Consider the following 12,352-nt stretch of genomic DNA (forward strand, 5'->3'; position numbering starts at 1 on the left):
TCCAGTACCCATTGTACCCATTATGATGATGATAATATAATTAATTTTTGTTAGCTTTCAGTTTTTGCTAGTGTGAGACTTCTTTCACATGTATAAATATATCTGCAACATTGCATTCGTGCAAAAACTATGGAAAATGTTCCACTCTAACAACAGAACACCTCAACAATTCATCATAGTTCCAATTCAGTCTGCATTTTGGAACCAGCACTGTCTTTTTAAAACTTGTTTTCCTCCACAAAGTGTTTGTGTAAGCTGTTCGTAAACTGCTTTTATTTATCTGCATATCCACAGATTTTATTCAGGGTGCATTTTGAATTGAAGAGAAGTTTGTTTGGGGCACATGGTGAAAGCTACACAGTATTTCTCCTGTGATTGTGATTGGCTGAGCCTACCCTGTATAATCAGGAAGTTAAGTTTAACTGATTGGTGTTCTGGGGAGGGTTTTTTTAGTTAATTGAGCTCCCTAATCCAACTGAAAAAAAATGAGGGGGATCATTTTAAAATCTTCTGAAGGCATGTGTATTTCAGATTCTGGCAGGTTGTGATTTACTACATTATTCATGCCTCTAGTTAATAAGAATTGTCTCATTTTCTATTTTGGATCATATAATAATTGTATCCCAGGTTTTCAAGGGAAAAACTAGTTTCTTTGCTATCAGTTCTTTGGAAGGAATCAGAGCTGAGACTTCAGTCCTATTTTCCATTCTGGTGCACTCAGTGAAACTATTTGAACACAAACTAGGACTATGAGTGCTTCAAAGAAATTCGACCATTGGGAAAAATGATTTTATTCCAAGCTAGTTCCATTTTAAGCTTGTAATGGTCCGTGAACTATGCAAACAGGTTCTGACACATACAGTGAAGCCATTTCAAATGAACTTGGAAGAATCTAACAGCCTTAATAAGAATAAGGCTTGGTTCTCATGTTAAAACCAATACATTAGCGGAGGTGTATGTTTACCACATCTGTACTGTGTCTCGTGGACATGTCTCAAGCACATTATGGCCTTGTCTACACTACCGCAGTAAGTTGACCTAAGTTACGCTACTCCAGCTACTTGCAGGAATTTTCCCACTTATACTAAACACTATATTATCTTTTTTTTTAAATGTGAGTTTTTAAATTGAAGTGGAAAGGATGATCTCAGTGGACCATATCCCTTTTATTGACTGTAAAAACCTTTTTCATCGCATTTGCCCAATTTATCTCATGTGCTTTAGCAAATTGCAAACACTCATCTACTGCATATCAGAAATTTTCATATTAGCTTTTGGGAATTAGTTAAATTTTTGATGCTACAGGTCGATATTAGGGTCAGATGTGCATTCGTTTTGCATTAATGACCAGAATAATAGTTTTAAAAGTCCAAGTATTTTTTTGAGGTCAGTGTGAAGATTTCATTGACCTGAGAGATAAATATTGATGGAGATATGACATGTTTTCAGATACCTTTAACAATATAGAATGCACTGCACTAATTTGTCAGGTGGTGGTGGAAGCTTTCCTTCTATAAACACTGCCTGTTTAACTAAAAATAAAAATTGACAATGTGATGCTTAAACAGTTAACTTACCTGGGTGTCATGGAGGAGCGTTTGATGTTAGAAGTGAATAATAGTGCCAGTTACGGACCACTGGTATTAAATGGGTGAGCATTAAATGTTCTGACTTGTCATGTGATTATTCTCAGTAGGACTGGAAAATTCCATGTTTGTAACAATCATTAATGGAAACATAAAATGTGCAAAACTATTGTTTAGTGTGAGGGAGAATATTATCTTGGCCACCTGTGTGGTAAGTGATAAGCTTTGCAAGTGTCCTGGTTGGACCACATTTGAATAATTGCTTGATGTAATATGAGTTCATTAAGACTTCAGTCAGGTTAGTCACCTGGCATACACATCTGATGTTGTGAAACCTAAATTAAACAGTATGTTTTTGTGGGTGAATAATGAATGCAGCATCTTTGAGACTGAGGTGGTGTTTTTCATAGAAACCTGAGTTACCCTACACAAAATAAATAAAATGTCATGGATTTCTTTAAAAAGCATTCAGAATAAGATCTTTCTAAGGGTCCTACTCACTCAAGCAAAACGCTGATCAGCTTGTGAATAACTGAGATGGCACGTTGCGAAACAGTAATTTGAAAGGGGACTTCAACTTAAATTTTGGGAAATTTTTAGGGCTCAGTCCACATTCAGTGTAAGTAAACCTGGGTTGATCTCTGATGGGAAAAGTGCAAAGCTTGGTAGTTTTGAGTAAGTTTAGCTTTGAGATTTGTGCATTTTTTGAACCTGCAACTTAAAGTGAAAAGTAAGTGTGTGTGTGTGTACACTAAACTGAACTGAAACCAAAAGATAATATCTCAGCAAAAAAGATAGGCTTTTATAGCAGAATCTATTAGTGGTACAACTGTGGTTTAATTGATTGAAAACACTGATTTCAGTAGAACTTAGGTGACCAAATACCTTTAACAGTCTGGACCATAATGCTTTCCTGCCCCATTTGTAACATTGGGGTGATCATACTTAACTCTGATATACAAGTTACACTAATATACAAATAAAAAAGCCAGATTATTTTAAGGGTTTTTTAAAAAAAAATTATAAGTGCAAAGTATTTTTATATTTCTAGTTTTCAAGTTTCAGGCAAGGGCCTGAATTATTTTCATGTGTTTCCTTGATAGCATTAGGAAATGATAGCAGAAAGAAGTGAGCCATCAGTCTTTTCAGTTGATGCACTATGTTCATATTACTGTTATGCTGAAAGCACCTTTTTATTAATATTGGCATCTATTTTACAAAAGTAACTTCTACTTTCTTATCATTCCCCATCACTGGAATCCAGAATCAGCTATAAAGCTGTTAAGCTTTTGCTCAAAATCATCAGATGTTTTCTGTGATATTTATTTGTTTATGTATAGCCTCCAAAGGTCACTGCATCTAGTTTCTCTCAAACTTGTTTTCAGCCATTCTACAGTATCTTCAGTCTTGTTGCAAAGGAGAAATAGAAAACTTTGGATCCCTACATAAATAGCCTGGACAGTAGGAAGTTCAATATACAGTAACTCAGAGGCAGTATCCTCTGAGAGCCAGGATCATAACCCTAACATTAATCAGGGGGAAAAAAATTAAATTGTGGGTGCTTATAAAAGTGAAGAACTGAAAGCACTGGATAGAGCCGAGCAGTCAGTGTGCCTCCTTCTCCACCATTCACCCCCACAGACAGTTATGTCAGGGCACTGCAGTCCTTAACTTGCCTCTCTCCTACTGGTCACTCTGTTTTAAACCTTAAATGCCATAAACCTCATTTTGTTTTTTAAATGAGCGTGTGAATGAAGGCTCTGAGTTGCCCAGTGCCTCCTTTAGGCCTCACTGACTCACAGAACTAAACATGGCTGAATGAGACTGTTGTCCAACTGCCAGTTTCACAGTGGGATAAATCATGTAAACTCAGATTAATCTCCTTTATTGATGTGAGATGTGAAAAACCAGGTTGGTCATTTAAACATTTTAAGTTCCATTCTAAACATTTCTGATGCTTTCGTGGCGCCATTGGCGCCCACTGTAGTGAAGGTCTGCGGCAGCCTTTCCAGGGCTTCAGAAGTCATCTGTAAAAATTCTTTCAGGGCCAAAACTTCCCATAGAAGGAATTAATAGCTTAGAAGCAGCTGTGCTTTTTTGATAATATTTTAATGATAAGAATATTAATCAAATTAAATTGTAAAGACAACAGGGAAGGGGTTTGGGATTTTTAGTCATGTATGAGCGTAAGGAATATTGCAATTAGCTATCTTCATACTTTTTTATACTTGTAGAAAAATGTGCTCCTTAAGTTCCCAGATACTATGGTGAAGAATGCAGCAAAAGAATCTATATAGAATAGGATAGAACTCAAAAAATAGGAAAACCAAGTGGACAAGTAATAAATAAATAAATAAAGTATTTTAAAATATTTTCTATCAGGCAAAAGCAGGGTCTGACATCATAAGGTTTGCAAATTAGCTATTGCACACAAAAAGTTAATATTCTCTAAGGAGTTTCACATTTTATAGTTGTCTGTGGCCACTGGACTGGTACTGCATAATAGATCTATCTTGCACCCCAGACAAGCCACTTGTGTTCTGTCAGCACATGATCCACTAGTAAATGAGTTTTGGAACTTAAAATTTCCACTATTAGATCAGATAATTGTTTCTTCAATTCAAATTCCCTGCCTCTAGCATTGTCAAATATATGACTCTTGACAGAAAGGCAATAAATAAATTAATCCCCGTAGTGCAGCAGGGCTAGTGTACAAAGCTGTGTATGAGGTAAACCTCTTTCTTAAGCCCTGAAGCATGAGATTTGGTTACACTTATCTTAGAATGCATAACTGCAAATGGTGTTATTGGTCATAAAATTATCCAGGCCTTTTTAGAATCCAGTTACAGTATTTGACCTCCTGTGGTGATGAATATGGACAGATAAGAGAGAGATAGCGGCTTTGAAAGTGTTCTGGCCTCAATGGTTAATAAATAACGATTTTCAAATGCAGTGTACAAACCTGAATACATGTTTACCCTAGAACATATTAGCTCAAAGAACTAATTAACATTTACTTTTCCATAATAAATAATATTTTATGCATTCAATGCTCTCCTAGACTAAACCTTAAGAAAAATATAACTACAAAAAGACATCAACCAGAAACTAAACAGATTGTAAGCCAGAGTAAAAAGCATTTCAATAAACTATCACCCTAAGAACCATAAATAGGACATTATAGTCATGCCTAAGGTATGATTTTAATAGGGTAAATAATATGGGCTGTATCCAGCAGTCCTTACTATGTTAAAATTTCAACAGAATTTTAGTCTGAGTTAGTACTGCTGTATTTGGTCCTGTATCTTTATAAATGCCCCCATGCATACAGTAGTCGTGGTCAAAGTACCTATTTTTGTATTGTAACAAATGAATTGAATTTCTACACATGAAAGTGAGGGAGCAATGACAATGTTTTCAGTACCTCCCTCTCTCCCCCAGTTGTCAGTGAAAACCTAAAGGTGTGCAGTAGCCATTCTGCTGTGGTGGCTGCGCTGCACCCTAATGGAGGTATGATTTGAACTGTTTCCCCGAGAGACTGTAGGACTGAGCAGATTGCCAGGCTGGAGAGTCAGAAGGAATTCTCTTCCCCAGGACCAGGTTGGCAAGATGTCCAGTGGATTGTTTGGCCTTCCTCATAGCAAGCATTCTGTAGGCCAGGTTATCAGTTGATAAGGCGCAAGGACAAGATTTTTAAAGCTGTATGTTTAGAAGTGGAGTTCATAATTCTGTCTGTGGCAAGTGAGGGTGAGGTTTAAAGGGACTAGCTCCCAGAAGTAACATGAGTAAGAAGCCAACCCAGGAGATAATTGGTGGACCCTATTAGTCTTGAGGGAGAAGGGGAGACCTTAAGTCTTTGCACAGAGGTAGCCTTGTGGAGGGAGGACAAGAGGATTGAGATGTGGGCTGAATCCCAGAGGTTAGCCTGAAAGAGCCAGAACTGATTTTTTAATTTAATTTTCTTTCTTTGTCATTTAACACCACACTGGACCCAAGTAAATGCCTCTTTTTTTTTTTTAATGGAGTGCGCCAATCTCCCTCTCCTAAAGTTAATAAAGTTATAGCTTACTACTTTAAACTGTATTCCTGTGTCTGTTTCATTCTCCCATGTGTTCAGATATACCCATCTTGGTTATAGTGTGAGTTTGAATTAACATTAAAGAAGCTGAAATATAGATAAGTTGAAGTGCAAAATTATACAAGACACTGTCTCTTAGGTAGGTAATACATACATTCAGTAACGTATTATATGTTTTTCTTTCAAAGTTGAATGTTTATTATAATAAATTTTAATTTTTTCCATTGTCAGTTCCTCTATATGCCCCCCATCCTATGAAGTCCTGTATGACATAAAGCAGGAATTGCTTGTCAGCCTTAGTTTTAAATTTACTGGCTTTTTATTGGTTATGTTACAACTATAATATTACTTAAACATACTGTAGGCATCCATTGCTTTTTATGAGAGAGAAAAAATCAGACTTCTTGCTCTGTGATTCTAGGTACCCCTGTATTCACACCCTACACACTATTGCAGTAATATTTGTACAAAATATGCTTTGTGTGGTATCATATGGTGGTGTGGTGGTATATGTGTGGTAACACACTAATTAATACAATTGTAAATCACATGTTCACATGTAAAATCCCTATGTGTGATGTTACTAGAACATATTTAAAACCAGACAGCCTAGGCTAGGTAAAGGTGATAAACAGGTCAGTCTTAGACAGAGGAATGTGGGTTTACCTGAAGTAAACAAAGCTATCAAGTTAAACCAGAGGGGACTATCCCAATCCTGAACTCAAGAAGCAAAGAATGAATGTGGCTAGTGTACCACAGAGAGACACAGGAGACGGAATCCTCAGGAGGCTTCCTGACTTGAAAGACATTGAAGGCCGGATTACACATTATGCATTGCCTAGGGGTGCATAAAAATCAAATTTTGCCACTCATGGGTCCTGGCAGGGGGCAGGGCTGGCTGAGGGGAAGACTGCCCCATGCAGCCCTGCTGGAGCACTCCTTGCTCAGCCCAGTGGACAGTCCTCACCTCCCAGTGGGGCTGGTGAGTGTGGCTGGGGGCCAGGCATGGGAGAGTGGGTCTCGGTGTGTGTAGGTGTGCTGGACAGTGGGGGAGTGGGGAGCACTGGGCAGTGGGGGATTTGTGCAGGGTGCTGGGAAGTTATGGTGGGGCTGTGCCGGAGGTGCTGGGCAGTGGGGGGATGTCTGTGGGCAAAGGGGCGCTGCAGAAGGTCAGCTGTAGGCGGGGCGGGAGGGAGGAGTGCTGTGCTGAAAATGCTGTGCCTAGGGGTGCGCAAGGTGTAAATCTGACCCTGAAGAAATGCCTTTGGCAATATAAGGAACAGACTGAGACTCCAGCTTTATCCTTCACCTTGAGGAGACAAAGAAGCCAATCAGTTTAATCTCTGTGATGGGTCCTGCCCAGGGAAAGGAGAATGAGTGTAAAATAAATCATCTTGAACAAAGACTCTATCTTGCTAGATTGTGTTTTACACCTTGATACATTTTCAATTTTATTTGCTTGCAGCCACCTTTATGTCTTGTACATGATATCATTTAATCCATGCTCTTTTGTTGATAAACTTGTTTTACTTTTACCATAAACCAACTCCGTGCTGTGTTTGAAGGGAAGGGTATATTTTCCCCAGTTAAATTAATAAGCTGTAATGTACTGACTCTTTAACAGAGCAAACTGAATATCTTTTGTGAAGGCACAGTGGTAGGGGCTGGCATTGCAGAGAAACATCTCTGAAGAGCTCAGAGGCTGGAGTTCACTGATTTTTACCTTCTAGATGAGCTTTGGGCTGAGAAAGCCTTGAGGAGTTTGCTGGGGAGGAAGACAGACTGGTATGGCAGAGAGCTGACACACAGTCTAATTGCCCAGAAAAGACACGCTTGCTAAGTCAGAGAGGTAACACAGTGGCTCGCAGAACTGGGGTATCCGCAGCAACATGTTACATGCTCCTAGCAATTTGCTATGCAGCAGCCGGTCTGTCAGGAACATGTGAGCAGCTTTTTTTGAATTGAGCATGTGGAAATTAGCAGATATGTTTAAATATGATATTTGCTTTGCTGTGATGTTCCTGTGTATGCATAGAATCTTTTGAAATGACAAGATGAATGCATTCCACTCCTGAGTTGTATATATCTTGTATATTTTTGTCAGGAAGGTCTTCCTTTATGAATGGAAGAAATGGTTTGAATAAAATTAAAAATCACCCTGAACTTGAATCCTAAAGCCAAACATTTTTAGAAGCTTGGGAAAATTTGGTGAAATGTTTCCTTTTGTTGTAAAACAAAAACAAAACCAAAAAAAGGGGTGGGGGGGGAGAGAGAGAGAGAATTTCATCCCCAAGTACCATGAGTGAACACATGTATGTGGTGACAATAGAAAACTTACTATCCAAAATAATTGTGGAAGAGGGAGTTTGTTTGGCATTTCCTTTCTGACCAAAACCAGGAAATCGTAGAGTTCTCTTACAGAGGGGCTGATCTGACGAGATGGCTAACCAGAATAAAGATGTTTAAATGAGCATCTGAACATTTTTCTGTTTATGCAAATTGTGCACTCCTCCACCTCTTTGAGGTTTGCCCATCATTAAACTTTGGGACTCATTAAAGCATGGGCCGTTTTATCAACTAAATCTTGTAAATAGTTAAACTGAGAAAAAAAAAACCACACCACGAGTTTTTCATTGAGATGTACTAGTTAAATAAGAGCAGGTGCATAGAGATCTGAGATAGTTGAGGTGTGCTGCTTTGCTTAGGTTGAGCCACTTTGTAAGTCATGCATCAGGTATTTTGTTTAATTTAACAATAGCATTTAGCAAGAATCTGTTTAAAAAAAATTTTTTTTAGATGTCCATTCTACTCTGTGTATGCACTTAACTCCTTATAATGGGGACTTTTCAAAACACAGGTATTGAGAAAAACATAGTCTTCTCTGACTCCAGGAAGAGAAGAACTTCCAGATGGGACAACCTGTCAAAGTAGGCCACGTTCTGAGCAACAGACAAATAACCATTTAGCAGATGGATATATTCTTCAGTCACTAATTATCTGCAACATAATCTAAAGCAGCATTTTTATCATATTTTAGAAGAGCATTTACTGATGATGTTAGAAACATTTCCTTGTAAACTTTAAAACTTCAGCAGGCCCAAAGGGGCACCAAAAGAAGTAGATGCAAACATATATACAAATACTTTGTTCGCACCATAAAATAAAAAATGGAGTCACACTGGTTTTTTCCTTTGAGGTGGTTATATGAACATTTGCATTCAACATGCCCTTTAGAAGGTTGTTGAAGCAATAGAAATACAAGTGTTCTGGACAAAATATCTTCATTGAAATATGATAGGTTTATATACTGTAAGTAGGGTAGACTATTTAATATTCTGCAGTGCTAGTCAATGGTGGTAAACACTTTGGATCTCATTGATAAAAATAGGATGCATACCAAGTCTGAAAGTCAGGATGTGCAGTGGAGAGCACTGGCTTGAAAAACAGGCTCTTTCTCTTCAGTAAACTGTCTTTCTTTCTTTCTGCTATTTGTTAGGGTTTAGGCAAGTTTACAGCAAAAGCAAAAATCTTCATGGTAATTTATTATGGTTGCATGAGGAGAAATGAATATTTTCCCTCAGATTAGTGTTTCATTTTTATTCTTTGAGATAACGTTTAATATCTTATTTTCAGTCATTGTGTTTCAAGCCAACAGCAAGAACAGAAGTGAATCTTTAAGTATGGCACTGTTAATGAGGTACCTCACCATATGATCCTGCTCTCAGTCCGCAGACTGCTTCTGGTGCTCCTAAACACCTAAACAATCTAAACGTTCCCTTTTTCTTCCTCCCACCAAATGTAAAAATTATACAGCTATGCTTTTCTTTTGGCCAACTCCGACTGCTTTGGATCTGATTGTTTGTTTTTAGAATTCTTGATCTGAGTGCAGTTCCTAGTGGACTGCTATACATGCTGCAAACTGCACTGTTGTTTAGTTTCAGTTAAAGCCTGAATGGTCATGGGGTCTGAATTCCTTCTTACCTGTACATCTATTTTCCTGATTAGGGTTGGGGCACAATGGTGGAGTATTGTGAGGCAGTTTGTAGTGCTGCTATCTGTAAACTGTATCTCGCTTGTTGGCAAACAGAGGACAAATCTTACTTTCCATCTCCATCAGTCTAGACCCATTCCCTAACACAGCATTCACTTAAAAAAACATTTACGTAACCAATAATTGTTTCTCACTGATGATAATATGCAAGTTGGACTTAAAATATTGCATGGACTACTGACAGGACTTCTCTAGTGGCTCAGTTAAGTTATAGAGGATGATACAGTGATGATATTTTATATTATAATTGGCAGGTAATGCTAGTCATTAGCACACAGAACTTCCAGTAGGAGTTAATGCAGTGACACCAACTTGTTGTCTAATCTTGAACAAGTCCCTGAACCTCTTTGTTTCACCACTGTAAAATGGGGATAATATTTATTTATCTTACAGAGTTGTGAAGCTGCTTATAATCAGTGCTTTTAAAGCACTTCTTGAATTTCATATGAAATATGTTGTTGACGGGTAAACTATCACTCTAGAAAGTGCTGTGAGTAGTAAAAGACCCAGTAAATTGGCAGTCTTTACTCCACAGATTACTCACACTTGAACTGGTGAATACAATGCAAAGGGAGGGTTGGGGTAATTGATGGTTATTGGGCAGATCCTCTGCTGATCACCTTGAAGGGAGCAGAGCTACACCAATTTATACTAGCTGAGGATCTGCCTATATTTGAATGGATACAATGAGTTTATGTCAGTCTTCAATGTACTTCCTTATCAGTTTCATTATGGATTATTCTAAAACTTAATTTTTTGTTACTGAACTGTATATGTTTACAATAGGCTGCAATACGAAACACTAGAGGCCAAGAGTACCCTCAGAATGAATATGGGGATGGCCAGCTAATCTTGGAAAACATTGACTAAGAACACCCCTAGGTTAGTAGCAAAAGTTCATTATCTCTGGACTGAGCTTGGTTATCACACACGTATCAGTGAAGTTAGAGATGAGGAAGAGTAGAGTTGAATTTGGGATCTTCGATATTAGCCCAACTTGAAGCCGGGTTGTCAGAGAGAAGGGTTGCCAGTTGGAATAAACAAAAAGCCTTTCTCAGGGCTGATAAAATGTGTTGGAAGTGGCAGCTAGATTAAAGCCTTCACATCAAAATGAATACAGAAGAAGCTCTTTTCATGGCTGAAGAGGAGATTCAAGTTGTCAGCAGCCAGCCTGAGTCTGGCAAACAACATAATGCACTTAGGGCTAGAGAACTTTAATTAGAGCTCTCTTCAGGCTAAACACAAGTTCTCTCATAGTCTACAGTCATGATAACAACGCACTGACTGGCTTCAGTTCTACCAACAGATATTGATATTAACTTGGACAGGACTTTGTGTGTGTGCATGCTGCACAATCAAACACTACATTGTTATCAGAGCAAAGACTTCAGTCTTGTAGGGTGCCATAGGTAAAGTGGGTGATACATTCATTATAGAAATGCTCAGAATTGTGGGAGGATTCTATTACAAAAACGTTGTTAAGTAACTAATTCCTGTATATTTTGTCTTTCCTTTACAATGAAAGCATTGCATCTAATTATTAGGTAAGAATATGACTTCTTATGAAGTGAACTGGACTTGGCATGATTTGGAGATATATCCGAACTGTTATTACTTCTTAGTTTCATGTCCAAAGAGTTTTATAAAAAGATAACTCAGTTCACAAACAGCTCTTCTGTCTTGTAAAATTAATTATGAAGAGATGTCAACCAATGATATACTGTGAAATGAGATATATTACTTGTGAATTGCATTAGGATTCTATCAAATGTGTGTTTTACAAACAATACATTTTATTCTTCTAACAGAGTCTGATGAATTTGACTTTGAATGAAATTATCCAGTAAAGTTTATTCCAAGAGTCATGATTTTCGGGTAACAACTTGGATTTTTTTCTCATTTCCCTCATAGCGTTTATCACACATATAGGCTACTAAATCTAAAATTGAATAATAATTTATTTCCTCTTCTCTATAATCCACCATATCAGTTTGTGCTTCCTAAAGTAAGGGGCATGTGAAATTAAAGGGATTATTTCCTATCTTTACTATCTGCATCAAAGTACTGTTAACTGGTGGAGAGAGTACCTTCTTCAGAAGTACCATGTATCAGTGTGTAACCCACTACCACAGCCAGAGGCAAGATGAACCATACTTGACGGACCAATGATTTAATTCTTTATGGCAAATCCTATGTTCCTATAGTTAGTCAAGTCATATTGTGGTGAGACACTGTACATGCGCTTCTCCAAATGATTACATCATGCAAACACCCTTGCTTTCCAATCCTGAGTTATCTTTTTAAGATAGTTTTTGTAGGGGCGAAGATCAGGCCACCACATTTATTTTTCCTTATGACTGAAGCATAATTAGTCAGTTCACTGGCAGTTGAAATGAACTCTGCCAAGGTATTCACACACCTTGTCATATACAAGGTGTGTAAATACTTGAAATGAGGAGAAAAGTCTGAAAGTTTAAAATTGTACATGGCACTATATTGATACCATTACCTCCCTGAGATCCATACATATCTCAGCTGCCAACTTTGTTTTCTTCTGGCCCAATCAGTGACACAAGAAGCAAACAGAATGAACATTTTGTTTTAGGTGGTGTGTTGGCTTAATATATTTAAGGGCAC

General features: G+C 37.8%; 1 protein-coding gene across 10 annotated transcripts in view; it reads left to right on the forward strand.

Annotated features, from left to right (window-relative positions):
• Nucleotides 1-12,352, forward strand: part of LRMDA (leucine rich melanocyte differentiation associated) — a 1,127,716-nt gene that overhangs the window by 611,282 nt on the left and 504,082 nt on the right. The window lies entirely within an intron of this gene.

Source organism: Lepidochelys kempii, chromosome 7 (genome assembly GCF_965140265.1).
Source record: "Lepidochelys kempii isolate rLepKem1 chromosome 7, rLepKem1.hap2, whole genome shotgun sequence".
In the NCBI taxonomy this organism is placed as follows: Eukaryota; Metazoa; Chordata; order Testudines; family Cheloniidae; genus Lepidochelys; species Lepidochelys kempii.